Source organism: Heterodontus francisci, chromosome 24, assembly GCF_036365525.1.
Source record: "Heterodontus francisci isolate sHetFra1 chromosome 24, sHetFra1.hap1, whole genome shotgun sequence".
In the NCBI taxonomy this organism is placed as follows: domain Eukaryota; kingdom Metazoa; phylum Chordata; class Chondrichthyes; order Heterodontiformes; family Heterodontidae; genus Heterodontus; species Heterodontus francisci.
Genome location: NC_090394.1, coordinates 29,859,274 through 29,880,869, shown reverse-complemented (window position 1 = coordinate 29,880,869; position 21,596 = coordinate 29,859,274). Strand labels below are relative to the sequence as shown.

Genomic DNA, 21,596 nt, shown 5'->3' with positions numbered 1-21,596 from the left:
CTTGCATGTCTGTCCATGACCCTCATATTGATGACGGCATCGTTATCATTGTTGTCCTCCTCCTCAACCTCTTCACAGTCATCCTCATCTGAGCAGGACTGATGTTCCTCTGGTTCGTCTGCCTGCAGAATCTTGCCGCATCTAATTGCAAGGCACAGCAGACAACGATTATTCGTGATACCCTCTGTGGCGCGAACTGAAGAGCCACTCCAGACTGGTCAAGGCAATGGAATTGCATTTTCAGTATGCCAATAGTGTGTTCAATGATGGCTCTGGTGGATGTGTGTGCAGCATTGTACCTCTCTTCAGCAGCGCTTTGGGGATGATGTACTGCTGTCATCAACCATGTCACCCAGTATCCACCCACCCACTTCGACTGGTTCCTCGTAAACTGCTGGCAGCTCCTCAAAATGTATGAGCCATGACAGCTCCCTGAGAAACGTGCACAAACATGCATGATTCTTCTCCAGTTGCATGTTTAAAGAGTGGAAGCCTTTGCGATTGACAAAGACAGCAGGCTGGTCCCAAGGAGCTCTAGTGACCACATGGGTACAGTTAATCACCCCTTGCACTCTAGGGAATCCAGCAATGGCGCCAAAGACCGCAGACCTAGCTGCCCTCGTCTACAGGTATCGTACATCGAAAAAGGGCACTGATCATCTCTTTGATGCACCTGAGGGTCGCAGACTGCAAGGAGCCACATATGTCGCCCATGGATCCCTGGAAGGAGCCACTGGAAAAAAAATGAGTGCAGCAGTCACCTTCAGAGCAACTGCCATGGGATTTCCAAGCGGGCCGAGCGGCTACAGGTCATGCCACAGGATCCTACAATTTTTCGGTGACCATTTCTTGTGACATCCTTAGGCATCTCTGGTATTGCCTCTCTGACATTATAGGTAATTTGTCCTTGTCCTGACGATGCGATGACATGCCAGCACCTGTTTTCAATAATGCCATTCCTGGATGTTATCATTCGGAGTATCCTCACCTTCTTGTTCTGCCTGTTGCTGGTGCTCAGGCATCATGAGTTGAAGGAAAAGAGTCCTCCTTAGTCACTCCCTTTGCTCTTCTTCACGAGGTACGAGACAAATTGGGTGTATGAGTCCCATGCTGCTGTGGCTTTTCTGAACAATAAATAAGCAGAGTGTGGCAATTCAGCCCCCTGTTGACACTGAGCTAAAACATCGAGGCAATGAACAGCTCCCTTGTGTCTGCCTTCAAACTGCAGGTAGAAGACATACCCACTGTCATTTGCCTCCTCCCACCCCCTTGCTCTCCTTGAGTGTCCACATGGTTTCCATTATTGTTGGAGAAAACGGTGTGCCTGAAATTCAGGGCAAGCCATACGAACATACGAATTAGGAGCTGGAGTAGGCCACTCGACCCCTTGAGCCTGCTCCGCCATTCAATAAGATCATGGTTGATCTGATTGTAACCTCAGCTCCACATTCCCACCTACCGCCGACAACCTTTCACCCCCTTGCTTATCAAGAATCTATCCACCTCTGCCTTAAAAATATTCAAAGACTCTGCTTCCACCACCTTTTTCGGAAGAGAGTTCCAAAGATTCATGACCCTCTGAAAGAAATAAATTTCTCCTCATCTCTGTCTTAATTGGCTAACCCCTTATTTTTAAACAGTGACCCTTAGTTCTAGATTCTCCCACAAGGAGAAACATCCTTTCCACATCCACCAAGTCAAGACCCCTCAGAATCTTATGTTTCAATCACGTTGCCTCTTACTCTTCTAAACACCAGCGGATAGAAGCCTAGCCTATCCAACCTTTCCTCATAAGACAACCCGCCCATTCCAGGTATTAGTCTAGTAAACTTTCTCTGAACTGCTTCCAACACATTTACATCCTTCCATAAATAAGGAGACAAATACTGTACACAGTACTCCAGATGTGGTCTCACCAATGCCCTGTATAACTACAGCATAACCTCATACTTCTGTATTCAATTCCTCTTGTAATAAACAATAACACTCTATTAACTTTCCTAATTACTTTCTGAACCTGCATACTAACCTTTTGCATTTCATGCACAACCCTCTGCATCTCAGAGCTCTGCAATCTCTCACCATTTAGATAAATGATTCTCTTTTTATTCTTCCTGCCAAAATGGACAATTTCACATTTTCCCACATTATACTCCATTTGCCAGATCTTTGCCCACTCACCTAACCTATCTATATCCCTTTGTAGCCTCCTTATGTCCTCTTCACAACTTACTTTCCTACCTTTCTTTGTGTCATCAGCAAATTTAGCAACCACGCCTTTCGTCCCTTCAACCAAGTCATATGTATAAATTATAAAAAGGTGAGGCCCTAGCACTGATTTTTGTGGCACACCACTCGTTGCATCTTGCCAACCAGAAAATGACCCATTTATGCCGACTCTCTGTTTCCTGTTTGCTAGCCAATCTTCTATCCATGCCAATATGTTACCCCCTATACCCCCATGAGCTTCTATTTTCCACAATAACCTTTGATGTGGCACCTTATCAAATGCCTTCTAGAAATCTAAGTACATTATATCCACCGGTTCCCCTTTATCCACAGCATATGTTACTTCTTCAAAGAACTCCAATAAATTGGTTAAATATGATTTCCTTTTCACAAAACCATATTGACTTTGCCTGATTACCTTGAATTTTTCTAAGTGCCCTGCTATAACATCTTTAACTCTCCCCACCTTCCAACTTCCTCCTGCAACCTTCCAGCTTGAGCTCATCACCCTTGACTCACCCAATATCACCGTTATCCTTCCCTCCATTACCATTGGGCCTCCTTCATTACCATGCAAAGTGTAATCATCATATTATTCATGCCAACCCTTCCACCCTGTTCCGACTCCCATTACTATCGACATGCTGACTCTTACCTTTGAACCTCCTTACACTGAACTGACCATTGTTGCCGAGTCCCGTTCCCCTCCATATGAAGTTGTCGGATACCCTCCCACTAGTCTTGACCTCCCCCCCAAAGAATCCATTTGCCCCCATTGACTGTGACCATTCCCTCTGCTAGCCAGTACCCTAAATTGCCCACAGCTTCCTGATGTCGACAGAACTCATCCCTTCCTTTAGGCCCTTGAAAATATCTTCACACTGTAATGATCTAATCCACCCACCATCCCCGCAGCCAACAACATGCATCTTCACCATCAACATCAACGTTCAACAACCTGGACACTCCCCTCCGCTGCCCCTCATGCACCCAATTGCCCCACCCTTCCCTCCTCGAATACACTCCCCTGCTCCTCCATGTTGTCCCCGCCCATGCCTTTGCCACTATCCCCTGAGAAGATTCACCCTTACTGGTGCCAAGCCTGGAGGCAAATATCCATTCCAATGCTGGCCTGGAGGCAAACATCCATTCCAATGCTGGCCTGGAGGTAAACATCCATTCCAATGTTGATGTTTGTTTAGCAGATGAGCTAAAGACAGAAGAGCACAGTCCAGAGACTCAACTGCACAATCTGACTGCTGCACGCTGAGATGAAATAATCGTGAACCAGGTGGCACGGGAATATCGCTCGCCGTTCACTTAATCAGGCAAGTAGGATTAAATTGTAACAATGTGTATGGTAATGAGTATTCATGTTATTTAAATGAATGCAAAGCTGCAATCCACCACCACACTGGGGGAACCCTGGAACGTCACAAACCCACAGCCGATTTAATTCCTCGAAAGTATCCTGCCATCAGAAATCTGAAAAAACACTAAAAACACTCCCGAATAATATCTCTATAATTTTCCACGTCAACACTGTTTAAAATGCGACCTCTGTTTGTATGTTGGCAATTTTGAATATGTGGCTTTCTATCCCATCATCTAAGTCATTAATAAATATCATGAAGAGTTGAGGCTCCAACACAGATGTTTGCAAAACACCACTAGTCACATCCTGCTCAAGACAGTACCTGCTTGTTATCCCTACTCTCTGCCTCATGTTGCTCAGCCAATTTTCTAACCAGGTTAATAATTTGCCTTCAGTTCCGTGGGCCTCAATTTTAGCTAACAGTCTCTTATGAAGGACCTTATCAAACGCATTCTGTAAGTCAACATAAATAATATCCATAGACATTCCATTGTCCATCACTTCAGTTACCTCTTCAAAAATTTCAATCAGGTTCCTCAGGCATGACCTACCCTTTATAAATCAAGGCTGGCTCACTCTGATCAGCTGAAAATTTTCAAGGTGTGCAGTCATCCTATCCTTAATTATAGACACTATCAATTCCCAACAACAGATGTTCGGTTAACTGGTCTATAATTCCCTGGTTTTCCTCTCACTTTTCTTGAACAGTAGAGTGAATGCAACATTTTTCAATCTAAAGGAACAGTTCCCGAATCAAATGAACTTTGGAGGGCATAGTTAGGGCATCTCCAATGTTCTCACCTAATTCTTTTAAAACCCTGTGGTGGAAACTATTTGGTTCTGGGGATTTGCCACTCTTTAGTGCCATTATTTTCTTCGTTACTATTATTTTGATTTATTTGTTAATTTGGGTGATTCCCTGTCCCTGATTCAATACCAATTTCCTTGGGATATCTGATGTGCTAACCTCTTCCTCTACTGTAAATACTGATACAAAGTAATAATTCAGCATGTCCACCATTTCCTTATTTTCAATGACAATTTCACCGTTATCAGTTGTGAAGAGGCCACAGTGCTCCTGACCACTCTCTTTTTCCTAATAGTAAGAATTTTTTGTGTTGATTTTGATAGCCCTTGCGACTTGGTTTTCATACTCCCATTTTGTGGCTCTCGCCCTTCTTTGTATCTCTCTCATTTGCCAGGATCTGGTGCAATTATTTGCATTTTCCTATGTTTTTACTTTTAGTTTTATGTTGTCTTTTATTCTTTAATCATCCATGGCTTTTTTGGCAAGTAGAGCTTTTTCTCCTTAGGGGTATAAACTGTTTCTGTTACATATTAAATTATTTTTTACACACCTCCCAAGATCTTCTGATGTTTTACCCATTAACAGATTTGCTCTGTTTACTGCGATCAGTCTCTGTCTCATCGCATTGAAATCAACCTTACCTAAATATAGAATCTCAGTAGCTGTTTCTTCCTTTCAAACGCTCGAGGCAGGATTTTCCTTCCAGGGGCAGGAAACAGAGATCAGGACTGCATCGGGGTCCTGAATCCATTCCCAGAAGGAAACAGTTACAGGCCCCGATTTTTATGGGGGCAGCCAATTAATGACCAGAGGACATCCAAGAACTGGAGAGCCAATCAGAGGTCCTGCAGTTTGAAAGGAGCAATAAGTTGCAATAGAGGGTAAGTATGGGAAAGGATGCTTCAAAATGAAGGCGTCCTCTTGTCAACTATTCTAAATTTAAATTAAAAAATAGATCTCGCAGCCAGGCCACCACTGTGGAGGGTTGCGGGGGGCGGGAGCCTCGCTACAGGGTGGCCAGTGGCTACTCCTGGACCTAGGCCTCTAGGCTGTCTCCAGGCACCTCAACTGGCTCCCGCCGCTTGGAAAATCCCAATAAGCCTGTTTGAACTGGCCTCAATAGACGCTTATTGAGCCGCATTGGATACCGGCTGCATGCGGGTGGGTAGCCCTGCTGCGACCCACACCACTACTCCCCCCATTCTGTCTCCACAAAAATGGTCCGGGGTCAGGATGGAGCCGGGGAGCTGGCATGCCAGCTGGCAAGGATAATTCTAGCACCTGCCCGCCTCTGATCATGGCCCTGGCAGGGGCTGAAAATTCAGCCCTATGTTGAATTCAATCATATTATGATCACTATTAGATACATGTTCATGCACCATTAGGCTGTTAACCAAATCCAGCTAATTGCTCATTACAGGAGCTAATATGACCTGCCTCCTTGTTGTTTCTGAGACATATTGTTGCAGAAAGATATCCCAGACATACTCAAGAAATTCACTACCTTTTTGACATGTGCTATCTGCTTCTCCCAATCTATAATGAAGTTAAAATCCCCCATTAAAACCACTCTGCCTTTACTACATGCTTGTCTAATCTCTGTATAAATGCAATCTATCACTTCACAGCTGCTACCAGGGGGCCTACACATACCTCTCACTACAGTCTTAAATCCTTTTCTATTTCTTAATTCTACCCATAAAATCACCACTGCCTGCTTACTCTCATTATATCCTCTCTTATCACTGAAGTAATTTCATTCCTAATGACTTAAGGCTACTCTTCCCCCTTTACCATTTTCTTTATCTTTCTTGTAGACCTGATCACCTGGTATATTTAATTCCCAGTCTTTTGCCAGCTACTATTCTGCCCACCTTCAGTAGGGTTCGAGTTCCTCATTCTCTTATTCCTGGTGAACAATGGCTCAGTGGTAGCACTCTTGACTTTAAAATAGGAGGTTGAGGGTTCAAGTCTCACTTAAGCACAAAATCCAGTTTTTTTTCCCTTCTTTGCAGCCGAGGGGTGCTGAGCTCAGTTGTAGCACAACAACGGTTGCCCTGTCTGAAGTCAGCTAACCTAGCACAGACTGCGATCGAATCAGGATGGGGTTTTGCTCTGACTGGCTTGCTATCACACTAGGCCAATGACGGAGCTTTTATGACTATGCGTCAACCTTGAAAAGCTGCAAGTCATTAACAACTTTCAGAACATGCACATTTTCTGTCACATCACAGCTGCCAAAGCGGTTACGATTTTCAGATGGATGGTTACTGTCCAAAAGCACAGTGCCCACGCAGATCTTGGGTTTTGATCTGAAATTCCCCATGCATTGAGCTACTAATATTGGAATGGGTAAGATGGCAGGGTGAAGCATGGTCTCACTGGGAAGCAGGACATATCATGGATGAAGCAGAGTCAACAATAAAGATCTGAGGTGTGTGTCCAAAACTGAGCTGGCGGGGGTGGGGGGTTGGCGGTGGATGGGGGGGGGGTAGCAGCAGGGGCATGGTGGTGAAGTGTAGAAGAACCTAGATAGGTGTCTTGATCATCATTTAATCACTCCTGTCCGTCACCTTATTTGTTCTTTCCTTAATCCCAAACCCTTGCCCCCAGCTCTGCATTTGCTTAATGCTTGTTCATCTCTAATATCTCCCAGTTCTGATGAAAAGTCATCGATCTTAAACAGTGGACTGAGTTTTATTAGCGCACCGCACATTGCGGCGGCACGCTTTGAACTCGGCGGCCTTCAGACATGGAAGCGCCTCTGCTGAGCCCCCGCGATATTTCATTTAAATGGAGAGGGCGGAGCAGCCGCCCCTGATGATGTAGAGGGGGTGGCCGCTCCATCCCCGGCAATGGCGTCCGGCGCCACTGCCTAGCACTTCAAGCTCTTCAGGTTCATTAAAGGTGCCGGTGCCCAGAAATAACAAACAAAATGTCAGAAACATTTTCACACTGACTTGTCAATTTATAAAATAACCCATTCCTGCGGAAAATCTAATTTGTAAAATTATGAACTTTAACCCCCCACCTTCAGAATATTTGACCCTCAACCCCTTCCCAACATCCCCACAACCAATAAAAAAGGTTTTCCCTGCTCCCCTCCCCCCCAACCCTGATAATTTCACTCCTCCCCCTCCCCATTTAACATTTAAGAAGTATTTAGAGGAGCACTTGAAATGCCGTAGCATAAAACTGGGTGGGATTGCTGCTGGGACAAGTTAAGTACATGTAAATTAATTTGCATTGATTTTACTATTTAAATGAAGGCCCCACTGCCGAGCAGCGGTGGGGGGGCGGGGGCTGCACTAAAGCCTCGCCACCGCCAGTAAATGCGGCAGGGCCTTCTCGGCGTCGGGGGTCGTTGTGGGCCGCTCCCGCAAGGATTTTACAGGGCCCCCTTGCCACAACCCCTGACGTTGAGGGGCTGGTAAAATTCAGCCCATTAACTCTGTTTCTCTCTCTGCAGATGCTGCTAGACCTGCCAAGTATGTCCAGCATTTTCTGGGGTTTTTCTATTTGAGGGGAAGAAGTTATATATTTTTTAAAAATGCAATAAATAAGGAGAATGTTAATTCACTGTTAAATTATTCCACTTACAGTCACGGTGATTAAGTTTAAAACAGTTACAATGAGAAGCAGTTTGTGGTATTTTTCCACAGCTTTATAAAGTGGTCTGTGGAACCTAAAGACTGAATGCAGCCTTAATGAATATAAATTATGCACAGATTTTAGAGGGCATGTTATTAATAACACACTTCCTTTATTGCTTTTTTTTCCACAGTATATGCAATGTTCTGATAAATTTACGAAAACTCTTACTCAGTCTATAGGAAGTTCAACACAGTGAGTTATAAAGGGAAGCAATCTATGACAAAATGGAAACAAATACCAAAAAGGATGCCTTATTTCTGGGAAGCTCATAAAAACAGCATCACATGATACTCTCAGATTCAAATGGCTGTTGTGTTTTGCAAATGGCATTCACTCCCGCTTAAGTCAGATTTTCCAACAGTAGTAACGAAAAATACAACTTCCTCTTGATCAACCTGCTCTGCTGATGCTCAATACTTTCACTGGTTGTTATTTGATTCCACAGCTAGTGTTTCTCGTGTGGCACAGTACCCTAAAGACTTTAGTACATAATCTGAGCTGGCATTCCATTGCAGTACTGAGGGAGTGCTGCATTGTCAGAGGTGCAATCCTTTGGATGACATTAGACTGAGGCCCCATCTGCCCTCTTATGTGGGCATAAAAGAACACACTTTGAATCTTATTTCAAAGAAGAGCAAGGGAGTTCGCCCCAGAGTCTTGGCCAATATTTATCTCACAACCAACATCACTAAAACTGATTATCTGACTATTCTCTCTTTGCTGTTTGTGGGATCTTGCTGTGTGCAAAATGTTTGCCACATTTCCTGTATTACAACAGTGACCACATTTCAAAGGTACTTGATTGGCTGTAAAGCGCTTTGGGATGTCCTGAGCTTGTGAAAGGTACTATAGAGTTCTTTTTTACATTTCTTCCCCTTCAAAAGCCACTTCAAAACCCAACTCAATGCCTTCAGTCACTTCCTCGCCATTTTTTCTTTCAATACCCACTTGGTGTCTACTGTCCACTGTTTGTCAAGCAGCTTCACCATGTTAAAGCTATTAGATTGTAAACTCTTGCTCTATCTTAGCAGAGACTGGATATTGTATCTGGATCCATCTTGGTTGGCGTGGCTAAGGTCTCCATCAGATGTGATGCATCAAGAGAGCTCGACTAAAGCGGTATCAAGTGTCGCAATGCTATAAAAGAATCTTGTTTGGCAACGGGAAGCACAATTTGCAAATTGAAATTTTTTGAACTGGGATTGCAAAGTGCTAGGGGAGGAAATGGTCTCATGTGGTACCATTTCCTCCCCAGGCAACAGTACAACAACAAAACTACGGCTAAACTATTTTAATTGTGCACCATAAAGATCTTGTGGGGATCACATGTTTGCCCAAATAATTTTAAACGATAGTCAAGCCAATGATTCCCAGCTCACTTTGCGCACAGATATTTTCACAAAAACATTTGAGCATGTCTCAGCACAAATGTAACTGGTTCTACAGTGTTCTGTAAAGTGAATCCAATACTATTGTAAGTTTCAGACAAATTATTCATTATTGCAAAGTATTGAAAGAACAACCATCACAGTTGAAAATTATTAAGGGCGAAAGGGAAGCCAAGCTGAACGTTGTTACCAAAAGTGTGATAGGTTTCTAAAATAATACCAGGGAAAACCATCCATGTAGATAGTATAAAAGGTCTTTCATTTATCTACATCACATCTCCTTGAATGGTTTAAAGTGCTTCACATTCAATGTGTTACTTTTGAAGGCAAAAACAACAAGATTGCATAAGCATTAATGCAATGAATGACCAGACGCATATTTTTGGTGGGTGGTATTGATTGCAGGAGAAAAATTAGCCAACTCACCAAGAAAATGTCCTGCCGATCTGCAAATAGTGCAATGGGATCTTTTATTTCCACCTGCAGTAGCAAAGAAAGTCACAGCCGAGCTTTTTATCCCATGTTCCTTTGGAATGCAGAACTCAACTGAAGTGTCAATCCAAATTATATAGTCAAAACTTAAGAGCACCAAGACCTCTGACTCAAAGGTAAAAGGGCTATCAACTGCGCCAAAGTGGCAGTTGGAATAGGATTCTATTGGAATTGAACAGGCTCCTTGGAGCTGGTGCATTTTCCTGTTGCTGAAAATTCCTATATTCTTATTTCCGATACCATCGGAATAAATTCCACTCTTTCTTCTTTCTATGCATGGGAGCCAAGCCTCTCTAAATGCAGCACCTCTGAGTTGAAGCGATGAATGGCAGCAGGTGAGTCTCATGCAGTCAGAATATCATTAGAATTTCGTTAGTGATGTTTCCTCTACTGTTTTATTAAGGCCTTATCTCCTGCATAGTAACACAACTCATTCAGTGCCTTAGCTCATGGAGAGCAATCTATAAAGAAAGTGCATAGTGTGTCTACCATTAAATAGTGAACAAACACAAATGACCAACCCTATGCAAACACACCCTGCCCCTCAAAAGCACACACATAGGTGCACCAACAGACACAAACATACTTTACAAAAGCAAAATACTGTTGATGCTGGAAATCTGAAATAAAGTCAGAAAATACTGGAAATGCTCAGCAGGTCTGGCAGTATCTGTTCAGAAAAAGAATTAACATTTCAGGTCTGTGACCTTTCATAGACCTGAAACATTAACCCTGTTTCTCTCTTCACAAATGTTGCCAGACCTGCACAGCATTTCCAGCATTTTCTATTTTCATTACATACTTGCTTCATACTGTTAGAGTTAATTAAAATGAGCTTTAGTTCTGATCCAGTCATGCTAGGATATGTTAAATGCTGACATTAAGTGCCAAAAGTGGAAAAGTTTTCATACCCAGCACTGACATACCTCACTGTAATGAGCACAAAAAGTTGGTTAAAAAAAGTGGCATTTGTGATACATATTATGAAGCAAAATTCCAACAAACCATATGAAACAACATCCCATTAGGTGATAGGAAAAAACAATTTTGAGTTTTCTATGTTTATGGCAGCTTCTCGGAAAGATGCAAAAACCTTTTGTTTCAAAGGATTCAATGGCAGTGATGTAGGATCCTTGAATCTCCTAAACTATTTAAACTATTGTTTTGGCTTAATAAATTTTTCATTTTTCCTGCCTCGTCTGATAATGCTACGCAGAGCAATTGCTGCTAAGTCAAACCGATTGTGCTCATAATTTCAGTGCTCGACTCAGTGATACTCATATGTGTCCTGGGCCATATTAGGCCCCCTCACCTCTGACCCTCAGCCAGACTAGCTCTTCTCTCCTGTCTTTGTTCATGATCGGCTATGGCTCAGTGGGATGCCAGAAGAGTTAAAGTGGGTTCAAGTCCCACCTCAGAGACGCCAGCACAGAATCCAGACTGCTAATCCTATCAGAGGTACAATATTTCAGATGAGATGTTAAACCAAGACCCCATCTACCCTCTCAGGTGAAATGAAAGATCCCATGACACTGTTTAAAGATGATGGTAAATTCTCCCTGGTGGTCTGGGCAATATTTATCACTAAAACAGATTATCTGGTTATTATCCCATTGCTGTTTGTGGGACGAAGTAGGCCATTCAGCCCCTTGAGCCTGCTCTGCCATTCAAGAAGATTATGGCTAAGCTGTTTGTATCTCAAATTCCACACACTCATCCACCCCCGATAACCTTAGATTCCCTTGCCTAACAAGAATCTATCTACCTCCGCCTGAAAAATATTCAATGACCCCGCCTCCACCACCTTCTGAGGCAGAGAGCTCCAAAGTCGCACAGCGCTCAGAGAAAAAATTTCTCCTCATCTCTGTCCTAAAAGGACATCCCCCAATTTTAAAACAGTGCCCTCTAGTTCCGAACTCACCCACAAGAGGAAGCATCCTTTCCACATCCACCTTGTCAAGACCGTTCAGGATCTTGTATACTTCAATCAAGTTTCCCTTCATTATTCTCAACTCCAGTGAAAACAAGCCTAGTCTGTCAAACCTTTCCTCATAAGACAACCCGCTCATTCCAGGTATCAATCTAGTAAATAAAAGCAAAATACTGCGGATGCTGGAAATCTGAAATAAAAACAAGAAATGCTGGAATATTCTCCCAGTTACTCCGTCTCCGACGCATCTGCTCTGATGATGCCACCTTCCATGACGGTGCTTCTGATATGACCTCCTTTTTCCTCAACCGATGATTCTCCCCCACTGTTGTTGACAGGGCCCTCAACCGTGTCTGACCCATTCCCCGCACCTCTACCCTGACCCCTTCCCCTCCCTCCCAGAACAGTGACAGGGTTCCCCTTGTCCTCACTTTCCACCCCATCAGCCTCCATATCCAAAGGATCATCCTCCGCCATTTCCGCCACCTCCAGCGTGATGCCACTACCAAACGCATCTTCCCCTCCCTTCCCCTGTCAGCATTCTGAAGGGATCATTCCCTCCGCGACACCCTGGTCCACTCCTCCATTACCCCCACCACCTCGTCCCCATCCCATGGCACCTTCCCCTGCAATCGCAACAGGTATAATACCTGCCCATTTACCTCCTCTCTCCTCACTATCCCAGGCCCCAAACACTCCTTTCAGGTAAAGCAGCGATTTACTTGTACTTCTTTCAATGTAGTATACTGTATTCGCTGCTCACAATGTGGTCTTCTCTACATTGGGGAGACCAAACGCAGACTGGGTGACTGCTTTGCGGAACACCTCCGCTCAGTCCGCAAGCAGGACCCTGAGCTTCCGGTTGCTTGCCATTTCAACACTCCCCCCTGCTCTCATGCTCACATTTCTATCCTGGGCTTGCTGCAGTGTTCCACTGAACATCAACGCAATAGAGTGTAGGTGCGAGAACACAGCCCTGTTTCACGCCAGGAAAGGCGTCTGATGAGGCACTGCTATGCTGAATTATGCCTTTCATATTGTCATGGAATGAGGTGATGATACTTAGTAGCTTTGGTGGACATCCAATCTTTGCTAGTAGTCTGAAGAGACCACGTCTGTTGACAAGGTCAAAGGCTTTGGTGAGATCTATGAAGGCAACGTAGATGGGCATCCGTTGTTTGCGGCATTTTTCCTGTAGCTGGCGAAGGGAGAACAGCATGTCAATGATGGAACTCTCTGCTCAAAAGCTACACTGTGCCTCAGGGTAGACATGCTCAGCCAGCTTCTGGAGTCTGTTTAAAATGACTCAAGCTAAGGCTTTCCCCACTATGCTGAGCAGGGAGATTCCAAGGTAGTTGTTGTAGTCACCACGGTCACCCTTGTTCTTATAGAGGGTGATGATATTGGCATCGCGCATGTCCTGTGGTACTGCTCCCTCATCCCAGCACAGGCAAAGTAGTTTATGGAGTGCTGAGAGTATAGCAGGCTTGGCACTCTTGATTATTTCAGGGGTAATGCCGTCCTTTCCAGGGGCTTTTCCACTGGCTAGAGAATCGATGGCATTACTGAGTTCCGATTTTGTTGGCTGTTCGTCCAGCTCATCCATGACTGGCAGAGACTGGGCTCCAATGCATTGACATCCTTCCTTAAATAAGGAGACCAAAACTGCACATAGTATCCGAGAGGTGGTCTGACCAATGCCCTGTATAACTGAAGCATAACATCCTTACTTTTATTTTCAATTCCTCTCATAATAAAGGATAGCATTCCATTAGCCTTCTTTATTATTTGCCAAACCTGCATACTAACTTTTTGTGACTCATGCTCCAGAACATCTAGATCCCTCCACACCTAGGAATTCTGCAGTCGTTCTCCATTTAAGTAATACTCTCCTTTTTTTTCTTCCTGCCAAAGTGAACAACTTCACATTTTCCCACATTATACTCCATTTACCAGATGTTTGCCCACTCACTCAACCAATCCATATCGGTCTGCAACCTCCTTATGTCCTCTTCACAACATACTTTCCTATCTATCTTTGTGTCATCTGCAAATTTAGCTACCATGCCATCACTCCCCTCATCTAAGTCATTGATATAAATTGTAAAAAGTTGAAGCCCCAGCACAGACCCCTGCAAGACTCCACTCGTCACATCCTGCCAATCAGAAAAGGACCCATTTATGCATGCTCTCTGTTTTCTGCCAGCCAGCCAATCTTCTATCCATGCTAATATGTTACCCCCTACCCCATGAGCTCCTACTTTGCGCAATGACCTTTTATGTGGCACCTTGTCAAATGCCTTCTGGAAATCCAAGTACAGTACGTCAACGGGCTCCCCTTTGTCCACAGTGCATGTTACTCCTTCAAAGAACTCCATAAATTGGTTCAACATGATTTTCCTTTTACTAAACCATGCTGACTATTCCTGATTACCTTGAGTTTTTCTAAGTGCCCATCTATAGCCTCCTTCATGATCAATTCTAACACCTTCCCCATGACAGACGTCAAGCTAACTGGTCTATAGTTACCTGTTTTCTGCCTCCCACCATCCCCCCCGCCCAACCCCCCGCCCCCCCTTTTTGAATAGAGGAGTTATATTTGCTACTTTTCAGTCTGATCGAACCTTTCCAGAATCTAGCAAATTTTGAAAAATTAACACCAATGCATCTACAACCTCATTAGCCACCTCTTTTCAGACCCTAGGATGAAGCCCATCAGGACCCGGGAACTTGTCAGCCCGCAGCTCCATCAGTTTGCTCAGTACCATTTCCCTGGTGATTGTAATTTCACCAAGTTCTGCTCTTCCTTCCACCTCCTGATTTACAGCTATTACTGGAATGTTTTTTGTATCCTCTATAGTGAAGACAGAAGCAAAAGATTTGTTAATTTCCTTATTACCTGCTATTAATTCCCAATTCTCAGTCTCCAGAGGACCAACACTCGCTTTACTTACTCTTTTCCTTTTTAAATACCAGCCAAAACTCTTGATATCCATTTTTACATTTCTAGCTAGCTTCGTCTCACTCTAATTTCTTTCTCCTGATTAACTTATTAGTCATTCTCTGCTGTTCTTTCTATTCTGATCAATCATCGGACCTGCCACTCACCTTTGCGTAATTATATACTTTTTCCTTAAGTTTGATGCTTTCCTTAACTTCTTTAGTTAACCATGGATGGTAGGTCATCCCTTTAGAATTTACCTTTATGGTAGAAATATACGTTTTCTGAATATGCTGAAATATTCCCTTAAATGTCTGCCACTGCTTCTCTATTGATCTAACTCTTAGCATAGTAACCCAGTTCACTTCAGCTAGTTCAGCTTTCATGCCCACATAGTTGCCCTTATTTAAGTTTAAAATACTAGTCTTAGACCCACTCTTCACTCTTTCAAACTGGATGTAAAAGTCAATCATATTGTGGTTACTGCTACCAAGGAGTGCCCTTACTTTGAGGTCATTAATTAATCCTGTCTGATGTAACCTGCTGTCTGGTTGGTTCCAGAACATGCTGTTCTAAGAAACTATCTTAAAGCATTCTATGAACTCCTCATGCAGGCTACTATTGCCAATCTGATTTTGCTGTGTGCAAATTGGCTATTATGTTTCCTACATTACAACAGTGACTATACTTCAAAAGTACTTAATTGGTTGTAAAGTGCTTTGGGGACATGCTGAGGTTGTGAAAGGTGCTATATAATGGACGTTTTTTTTTCTTTCACAATGGTGAAATGTTTACTGTGATGGTGTGAAAGCTGGAAGTTTATTTGTGGGCAAATTTTAAATTTCTTATGGTTGGGTTGATATTCTGAATTGTCCTGTAGATTGCCTGGAATCTCCATAAGATCTCTCAAGCAGAACCCCATCTAAAAATAGGCATTGGTCATCCTTTCTCGAAGGATTCCATTGATCTCCTACCCAAGTTACAGCAGGCTTTGGGAGGTGCCTGCAGAAATTCAAGGCCAATGTATCTACCAAAAATTAAAAGAAAAACAGTCCCATTTTCTTTTAGCTAAATTTGTGAAAAATCTCACATGAAATTGGACGTTTTTTGCATATTTAGGGAGTTCAAGCTGTTTATGAAGAATCTCAAATAGATTCCTAAACAAATCTTCAGCAAAGTTTTAAAAATGGTCATATATGCCCAGAGGTTTGTTGGCTTTTCATTCCATAAAATTATTTTTCCTATACTTCAGATGTGATTGCTAACATGCTTCAATAATTACTTGCAAATTTACATGAGTTGAAATCAAGACTCATCACACTCAACTCATTCTCACCCGTTACTTTAAAACTGTCCAGATACAACAACAACTTGCATTTATACAGCACCTTTAACATAGTAAATCATCCCAAGGCATGTTATCAAACGTTGAAGCGTTATCAAACAAAATTTGACACTGAGCCACATAAGGAGGTGTAAGGGCAGATGACCAAAAGCTCAGCAAACGAGGTAGGTTTTAAGGAGTGTATTAAAGGAGGAGAGAGAGGTAGAGAGAGTTAGGGAGGGGATTTCAGAGCTTAGGGCCTAGGCAGTTGAAGGCACGGCCACCAATGGTGGAGTGATTAAAATCAGGGATGTAGGGATAAACCAAAGAGGAAAAATTTACAGACATTAATACCAATGGAGAAACTAGAGTTGGTTCAAATAATGGCTATGTGGCTAGGGAAAAAAAACTTCAGGCCTGAGTTAGTTTCCACCCAAAGCTTGTAAAAGAAATAAGAGAAATGTGATGCATTCGTTATAATTTTCCAAAGATCATAGGATTCAAGAGTAGCAATAGAGGGTTGGTAGATAGCAATGGAGCAGACCAATGAGTATTAAGACAGTACTGGGATAAAGATCACAACATTCTCGCATTTTATTTTTCAACATGACAGTTTAATAAATCAGATGATGGTGGGAGAAGTCCATGGCCAGTCTCAGTTCAAGTATTGAGCTTCCCTGCTGACGGTATATCTGCCATTTCTTTGAAATCCTGTTCTAGTAGCTTAGGTATATCTTGTCTCCTCTCCTACTCGTGTCAACTTTGGTCATGTCCTACACTATGATCTTGACCCTTCATCTGATTTCTTATCCAGTTTTCAGATCCTCTTCCTCCTGACTACTGGTGCAGCAACAAATGCATCAGCTGGCACACATGTTGTGGCAGTTTAACACTCTCCCACTTCATGCTCTTTGCACATAACTTCTCCAGCTCCTTGAATTCTACAGTGAACTCAGGGCAGCTCTGTATTATCGACAAGTTCAAGTAAAACCAGACATGGTGTAATGAGTAACATCTATACTGAGTGATAAGTTGAAATGACTACATAACTGATAAGAATATTAACAATGCTTGTCTGCTGCTGTGTTTATGAATGAGATGACTGTTATAATTAATTGCGAGTGGGAGAGTGTAAATTGCAACCAATCTAAAATAAGCTCACTGCCAAGTTAATAACTTCAGTTCATTTATCAGTCAGTCTGGTTGTTGTTCTTCATTAGCTTTCTTTCCAGTGTGGAGTGATGGACTCTGAACTGACCGATAAAGTGGCCTAGGAAGAAGAAGAAGGCGGTCCACCAATAAATGCCAGCCTTGCAGAGACGACCACAACCCGAGAATAAATAAGAAAACAAATTGGGAGAAAGTAGTGCAGTAGCTAGGCTGAGAGGGTTGGTAGGAATTCTGTTTGGGATCTTTAAGGAAGCATGATGTGCTTGTAGACAGAAATTTCCTGCTCAGACTCAGAGGGGTAATTTTGACTTTGAGCGATTGTGTCAAACAGGAACTTGATATACACCTCTCCTGATTTTTATTCATATTCACTTCATTGGAAATAAAAAATAACAAGTCGCTGAATCAATATCACCTGGTTTACACCATCATCTGAAGTTAACATTACCCCCCGTGATACAAACCTACCCTATGTGGGCTACAATTGCGCTTCAGTCTAATCATAAATACTATCACCCAGACAGTGGTTAGAATGTGGACCTCACTACAATATGGAGTAGTTGAGGCGAATAGCATAAATGCATTTAAGGGGGAGCTAAATCATAAGATCATAAGAAATAGGAGCGGGAGTAGGCCATTTGGCCCCTTGAGCCTGTTCTGCCATTAAATAAGATCATGGCTGATCTGACTGTGGCCTTAACTCTACTTTTCTGCCGGCCCCCATAATCCTTTACTCCCTTGAAGATCAAAGATCCGTCTGGCTCAGCCTTGAATATATTCAATGACGCAGCCTCCACTGCTCTCTGGGGAACAGAATTCTAAAGATTAACAACTCTCTCAGAGAAGAAATTCCTCCTCATCTCCATCTTCAAAGGGAGACCCCTTATTTTGAAACTGTCCTTCCTCATTCTAGATTCCCCCATGAGGGGAAACAATCTCTCAGCATCTACCCTGTCAAGCCCCATCAGAATCTTAGTTTCAATAAGATCACTTCTCATTTTTATAAACTCCATAAGTGAGAAAGGTTGTTGATAGGGTTAGATGAAGAGGAGTGGGAGGAGACTTGTGTGAAGCATAAATAGCAGCGTAGGCAAATTAGGCCGAATGGCCAGTTTCTGTGCTGTAAATTCTATGTAATTTCAAGCATTCCTTTATGTGCAGGACGAACAAAGAAAAACAAATGTGTTTGAACTCGGAGGTGCTCTTCTGGGAAGAAGGTTGAACTGCACTAAAAAGACAACAACATCAGTATGTATGTCATATCATTTCTTACTCTAACTCATCTGGGGGAATTTTAACCCATAACCTGAACCCAACCCATCTCAAATCTTACAGTTTTAACAGAAGTGGGAAGGGGGATGGGGAGCAGGCAACAGACCCACTCCCAGGAGGCGGATCCCTCACTTAAATATTTTTTGCGTTGCTCAGATTTTTTTTCTCTGTTCCAGTTTTAACCTGGCAACTAAAGGGAGGTAATGACTGCTGCATGGAACAGCTAAGTGCTTTTTCGGCACTGCCTGTGGGCCAAGTAGAAAAGTACATCCTCTCAGACTCCCAAGTAAACTTTTAACTTACTCAGCAACATTCCCCCCTCTCCCCCCAGACAATTCAATCTCTCCTGGCACCCGTTATCAATTTTTCCCCTGCCCATATCCTCCCTCCAATTTGCTCCCCAACTATGGCCTGGTGCCGAAGGCTTACACAAACTGACAGCCAGGAAACAGATTCCAAAAGTGAGGGAAAGCGTTCTTCTAGGATTCCTAATTGCAAATCTGACCCCCCCACCCCCCACAACACCTGCCTCCCCTTATCCCCCAGCATCAACAAACCTGTGGAACTGCTCACTCTTCCATCCTCCTTTCTTCCAAAAATTAGGTGCCATTATACCTCCCTTCCCACATCTCTATTTTTCAGTTTGGATCTGCAACTTCTCACAGAGAAGCCCTCAAAGCACCAGATGTATCGTATTATGAAGGTTATTTTAATCTGTAACTATTATTAGGGTTAGGGATTTCTCCCAACACTTTTGACTTGCCTTCACAGCAACAAGGTAGTTTCCATAAGTAAGCCATCTCCTTTCAACCAATACCTGAACCTTGATAATTAGCAGGAATGAGATGGCATGACATGGGACTAACAATTATTAACATGGGATTTACAATTTCACTACCAACCCAAGGAATTTTCATAAGTGCAGCTGCAATGTTGTTCCCAATACCGACCAGTGCGATTTTTCCCCCAAGGCAGTAATCCATTTCTTATTGAAATACATTAATCATCACAGTACTAAGTGCTTCTGGTGGAACCCTATTCCATAGGACCCAGGAACAGGAATTGGCCATTCAGCCCCATGAGTCTTGATCCACCATTCAATTAGATTGAATGACTGATCTGTATCTTAACTCCATCTACCTTCCATAACCTTTAATACCTTGTCTAACAAAAATTTATCAATCGCAGTTTTGAAATTTTCAATTGACCGATCAGCCTCAACAGCTTTGCGGAGGAGAGAAACTTCACAAATCAACTACCCTACTCCCAGATTCTCTAATCATTATCTTATTTGAATCTGTGTCTTACAATTTAAATATCCTCCTTACATCTCAATCATCTGCACCACTCAGCATTTTAAAGTCACATTCCCACTGAGTCTTCTTTTCTCCAAAGAAAAAAAGTTTAATTCTGAAACCCCCTCATCATAACTTGATGTCCTAATCACCTTCATGTGACCCACTTGCAGTTCTTCAGTGTTCCTTTGAAGGGAGAGGCCCCAAACCGCAGAACATTTATGAAATGTGGCTCCTGTGAGGTGCATTAGGATGTTTTATTACGTTAAAGGCTTTCTATAAATGCAAGTTCCTCTTATTGTTGTAATTAGAAGAACATGAAAAATATGATGGCTACTGTCAGTGGCACTGACCCTCCAGGATCTCCCATGACAGAACATTTGTGGTACCGTGTCCAGTATCAACATGCATATGCTTAATTTGCGGTATTTCCAATGCTAGATGCAATATTTTCTCTTGCAATCAGAGCTGATAAGGCTGCATCAGTTAAAATCACACCACTTGAAATGGTAAATGCACATTGTATCTCACCCACTGTCAAGCTGTATATTGCTTTATATTATTAAGTTGGGTCAGTGGTACCACTTTTGCCTCAAAGAGTTAGAAGACTGTGGATTCATCGTCCCATTCCAGAGATTCAGACATATAATCTTGGCTGATACTACAATGCGGCACTACAGGTGTGCTTCACTGTTGGTGCTGCCGCCTTTCAGATGAGACGTTGACCTGTGTTACAGAAACTTCCAAGCCTGGAGAAGACTGAGACCAGGATGCTTTGATGGAGACTGTTTATTGCTTGCTACAGAGCTTACTTCTCCACTCCTAACAACACCTGTTTACCCTATAACATTCAACTACGAGGTATTTAACATTCATTGACAGAACTTATTAGACACTAACAGATTCCCCTCTTTTCTTTAAATTAAATACATTTATATATAAAATGAAAAAGACAAAATAATACATTTTTCTTCATTTTACATTATTATACCATCAACCTTCTACAGCACCAGCCATTAACATACTGTATATTCCTGCCTTTTTTTCTAAAAAAAAACACAAAAAAACTTGTTTAAAGAATTACAAAACAACCTAACATAAAAAAATTTCCATGATTTCCTAACTTGTCATGATACAAGATGGCCCTCTTCGAGGATATCCAACAATTTCTTGAACAAGCACCTCTCTTCATAAAACAATCCGACAACTGTTGATTTGCGTCGACCCATTTTATTATGGAAATTTCTTTTCTTTCCAACATTTCTTTTATACTCGCGTGATCAATCCTCAACCTCTTTTCCGTGACACTTTTTGTCGAATGGACATTGTCCCAGAGAGAATGGTTATCAATGTAGCATTCTATAGGAAAGTTTTTCTCTGATCAACCTTATATAAGAGTTCCTTTAAAATATTTGATATACCCAGCCATATCTATCGCTTCTATCAGTGCAAGTGTCTCAGCAGATAAGATGCTTTTAACTATCCTCTCTATTTTCTTCGACTCCCAGGCTAATGGACAACATTTATCATTTCTTCCCACCAAAGATATAAAGAACCCTGCTGTGCTCGAATAATCATCGGGAAGATTAGCGTGTGAGGTGTCACAAAAAAAGACTAGTTTCATTTCTTCTGGGTCACCCAATGCTGGAAACTTGAGTGTACATTTGTCTAAAACAAATTCTTCAATGTCTTATTTGCTTTTAGCACTTCCCCAACAG

General features: G+C 42.5%; 1 protein-coding gene across 4 annotated transcripts in view; it reads right to left on the bottom strand.

The window, feature by feature from the left end:
- The window catches only part of card11 (caspase recruitment domain family, member 11), a 250,123-nt gene that overhangs the window by 213,533 nt on the left and 14,994 nt on the right, over window positions 1-21,596 (bottom strand). The gene's annotated exons all lie outside the window — the stretch shown is intronic.